This window comes from Chaetura pelagica, unplaced genomic scaffold (assembly GCF_000747805.2).
Source record: "Chaetura pelagica isolate M959 unplaced genomic scaffold, ChaPel_1.0 scaffold139, whole genome shotgun sequence".
NCBI lineage: Eukaryota > Metazoa > Chordata > Aves > Apodiformes > Apodidae > Chaetura > Chaetura pelagica.
The window spans coordinates 7,639,767-7,644,843 of record NW_009970717.1 but is presented as its reverse complement, the minus strand read 5'-3'; positions in this window follow the sequence as shown (position 1 = coordinate 7,644,843).

Here is a 5,077-nt window from a genome sequence, read left to right as displayed (position 1 = left end):
TGACTGAATTATTCTGATTTACTATAGCATGATAAGCACTGAGGAGAGAGAAGTTATAGCATTAAGTTATTCAAGAACACAGCCAGTTTAACTACTATTTTATTATAGGTGGGGCAGGCAAAACAATCTCTTACTAATTTTATCTAATACTTCCCAGCAAAAAAACTTTGGTATTAGTCATTTTTCCCTGCCAGACTAAAATCGTTAAGGCTGCAACCTTTTGTGCCAAATACCTACAGCAGAACCAACTTCTAAACAAACGGTAGTAAAATCAGTTCTGCATCTTAGTCACATTAATTAGGAAATTGTCTTTGAACACCTCACAGCAGTCCACCCAAATTCCAGACATGCCGTATAAATCAGCATTTTTCTGAGGTTTACAAAATAATTATTTAGAAGGTATTCTAGCAAGTAAGACTTTGAGGATTATTTTCCATGAGCTCCTCTCACAGTTTCTCCAGGTGGAAGAACAGCACATGTACTATCTGTTCTACCATCCACATTGCTTTTGAGAAGCCAGTACATTCCTACCCCAGCAAGGCAGGATGTTCGGGGCTACCAGAACAAAGACAGGCTTTCCCTGTAATGGCTTCCAGCTAGCAAGCTTCAGAGGTGCTTGGCAGTGCCCTGGCAGAGAAATTATGTTCTTACTATACCTGCCTTTACCTCATATGCAACTTTAACCGCCAAATCTGTGATTGAAAAAAGTCACCTACTACATCTAGACTTGGCTGAGGTTATCAATAGGAAAAAAGAGGAACTGACATCTAGGAAGAGAAAGTGCAACAAGACTGAGTTTTACAAAATTAAACAGATTTTACTATAAACATAATTTTAAGCGATTCAAGAAGATTATAATTAGCTTGATGAGGCCAAAGATGTGGAACAAAAGTTAGATGAAGAGATGAAACAGCATCTGAAGTTACTGCTAGAGATAGTGCAGGAAAAAAAATGAAACTGAAAGAACTGGTCTGTTCCTGTCAGATCACTCTCCTCTTCCAAATACGAATTATCACCCAAGATTCTGGAATTGTGTAATTCCTCTGCTGTTAGTCAGAAGGCTCCTGAATCCTCTTGCAGCACAGTGTGTCTCAGCTCCTTTAATAATACTCCTCTCTTGTGAATTGCTGCATGTGCTTGAACAGCAGCCGCCCTTTCCGTGTATGTAAAGGTGCTAACCTTGCAGATGCAGTATATGACAGGCTGGCACTCTTATTATTTAAGATAAGAAAATTACCCTAAAAAATATGCTTCTAAATGATGTAATCAAAATCAAAGCTGCACCAGGATTAAGACTGCTTGTATTGCCATTTGCTTCCCACTAGTTTGTGTACATTTGGGATTTTCTTTGCTGACTTCCACTGCTCACATCTTCACAGAGGACTAGTATCTCACAGGATCAAAAAAGACCCAGCCCAGGGGACAACTGCACCCTGGGCAGTAAGGAGACCACTGCTCCAGTTTGTCAAGCAAGTTGAAAAATACACTGGAAGATAACAAAATGCAGAAAGAGAATGGACAGTCTCTGAATAACCCTAGCTAAATGTTGTGGAAAACTGAAACTTTTTCCTAACAGGTAGACAAGTCACCCACACAATGCTTTGCACAAGGAATTACTCAGGGCAGGATTTAAGATGGCTAGGATTAGGTGAGGTAAAAATTAGCTATCTGGAAGCCATCCTGACAAGGAATACAGATTAGCACCTTCAGAAGGCAGTTGGGCCCACCTACCCAGGGCTCATATGCCTCTTCTGAAGGCCTAACTTCACATTCTAACCCTAAATTTCAGAAGTCCTGAATGATCAGAACAGCTGAGCGAGATTTAGCCTGTAAAGTTTAGCATTAATTTAAATGTGGTGCAAAATCCTATCAAAACCACATCAGCCACCAAGAACTAAAAAAGGCAATGCAAAAGCTATTAATGCCCAGAGATTGTACAGGGATAACCACCTGGCATAGCCCTACACATTTAACAGTGTCATTAAGGGAAAACACTGGCTGATCACTAAAAGCAAGCACCTCCTGCTCTATTCACCAAGGTCACAGTTTTTACTTCTCTTTTCCTCTTGCTGGATTCACAATCCTACTTATTCTCCTGTGGTAGTTCTGGCAGACACTGAATTCATCAGCAAGATAATTATTCACAAACTGAGAGAAAATTATGCAGATGATGTCTTCATCATTTCCCCCTCACAGCTGCCCCCCCCCAATGGTAGAAGGAAGGCTTCGAGGAGAGGAACTGGTGAAAAGCAAAAGATGCCAGTGGCCAAAAGCAAAAGAAAATGAGACTTCCCCCTTGCAAGTTCTGACCTGCCAAAAATGGGTTATCATCTCACAGAGAAACAGCCAAAAATAAACCAGAGAACCTGCAAAAAACACAATCACTGGTAAATGACTCAAGGGGATCACAGAAATGACACACAACACAAAAATGTATCTTATATTTTACGGTCTGTAACTGCTTAAGTGTGAGAGTAATTCTACTTAAAGGTTCTTACTCTATTTTCTCCCTTCAGGAACTCAATACCCTTGCACCACTTCACCATGTGATTGATGTGGATGCTGTATGTCCCCTGACAGACAGAAACTGAGGACACCACCTATTGTTCTGATTCTCAGTGTACATGTAGGTATCCATCTACCAGCCAGCCAGTAAACGGCAGGTAGAAATCTGAGATGATTTGGCACTGCCCAGGACAGCAACTTTCTATTTTGAAGTGGTATGCAAGTTAAAATGAAAATTGGGACACAACACATGCTACCTCCTTCTGAGATAGTCTTAAAGCTTAAGTATCTGCAACACAAGGAGTGAGAGCATTTTAGGGGACCCCAGGACAATACCAACGAATTGTCATCTAATTCGTAATGCTGACAAGGTTGAACAACAATTATGAAACCACACCCTCACAGTTCAGCCTGCATATTGTTTTACAATACAAACAGAATTTACAATACTTTCCCCTTTCAAACACCACCAATTTAGGCAGCTTTTGAAAGAACATGCTGCTCATGTGGCTGAATGTTGCATCCTTTGGTCCCAAATCCAATTAAAAAATATTGTAAATCAAAAACATTTGTTAAACACAGTCAGTCACTTATACTATTGTTCAAAATGGCTGTTTTCCAATTAAGACAGAAAATATAAATTAAGTTTCAAATCAATGATGTTTGATTATCAAATACTGCAACCTCTGGCTACTCAGTAAACACACTGCATGTGTTGGACACTGGGAACTGACCTTCAAAGATAATATAATAAGCAGTTGTTCACTAATTACAAAGACTTTTTTTCAAAGCAGCCATAAAATTAACAAATTTGAAGCATAAACAATTATATAAAATTCAGCAGGCAAACCAAATGGCTATAAAATACTTTAGCTCTTAGCTAAGCATTAAGATTTCTGACTAGAAAAAAACTGTAATGAATTCAGACCAACTATAAAGTCACACTACCATGAAAATGTTGTACATGCACGTGCTATGTAGCTTAGCACACAATCAAGTTGTGCTCCTGGGAGTGAAGGATCCCTCCAGCCCACTGCAACTACTAATTGTGGAACCTTACTAGTAGCAGCCTAAAGCAAAGGAAAAGAAAGGGCATGACTGCCTCAACGAGGACACAAGGAAGTCTCTATTTTAAGGATGCAGTTACACCAAAGCAGAAAACAGTAACGGCCTTTATGTGACAATCATTAGTACTAAGTATAATACATGTTCATCACCTTTATCCTCCCAAATTAAGAAGCCTGAGCCTTTGGCAACATCTGGAACACCACATGCCAGCATCTGGTATGTACAGTTGTCCAACCTGCAGCAGTAAGAGTGACTATCACAATTCAGTGTTGTGTTTGAACACAAGTTGGAAGACTGAGAACACAAACCTGTTGACATGAGCAGAGTCATCACCTTATTTCTTCTGCTCTGAAAGCTGACCACTCTCCTTTTACACTTCTGTAATTCTGCTGCACTTACAATTCTGTCACTTGTAATGCCATGACGATAATTTTATGCACCTCATTCTTGCTTGCCAAGAAAGTATATTAACAGCATAAACCCTTTTTTGTTGTCTGAAGTTTTGTTAGGGAGCTTTCACTATCTGATTCTCAAAAGCTTAAACTCCTTGTTTAGGGGTAACAGCCTATGGTCACAGCCTTTACTTGAGAAGAAAATTAGTATTGGGAATTGCCTAAATAAGTTGTCTTTGACTTTTTTCCAACTTTCTATCAATTAACTATAATGCTCCAGAGAAATTTTCAAACAGTGGCAGCTTTAGTTTTGTATCCCAAAGGCAGCAGAGCAACAAGAAGTGAGGCTTTCCACACTTCAGGGACATTACAGCACTAGTTCTTACTTTCTTTGGTAGCAACTAGCTATTATTGGACACAATATGATTGAATGGACAGACTGAAGTAGATTGGAACTCCAGAGAACTTGATTCTTCTTCCAATTCAGCAGTAACTTGTGCTGACAATTACTTTCTTTCTGCTTTATTTCCCTATACCTATTAATATTTAAAATGACAAGACCATCCCATCCTACGTACCGGTATAGCATCATTTTTAATCAAATCCTCTCCTAAGTAGGATGGTCCAAAATTATTTTAATATAATCCAATTGCCTGCTGCTATCATTAAACTAAGCATCTGAACTTTTTCTATTTCCCTCTCTATCCATCCTAATGCTATCAGTATCTTGCCTCTATCTATCTTTTTTTTTCTGATACAGTTATTTCTCTAACTCCCACCTGGTAAAGAAGATTACCTTTGAATTCATTCCCTCTTTTAAAAAAGTTAGACTCATGCCTGTTCCAAAGAGAGCACACGAACTCTGCTTCACCAGACAAGGAGGACTGAGAATACCTGTGGTTTGATACCATGAACAGCATATGAAGTCTTGGTATGTTCATACAGTGCAAGCCAGAACATCCAAAGTCACTCTTGTCATATGATACCCAGTAGCCCCACCTGCCTTCTAGGAGTTTCCAATGCTAGTAACAGGTGATTTTCAATCTACTTAAAACACCTATGTATATTTTTGCAATACAGGCTAAAAAGCAAATTACATACATGTTCCTGCT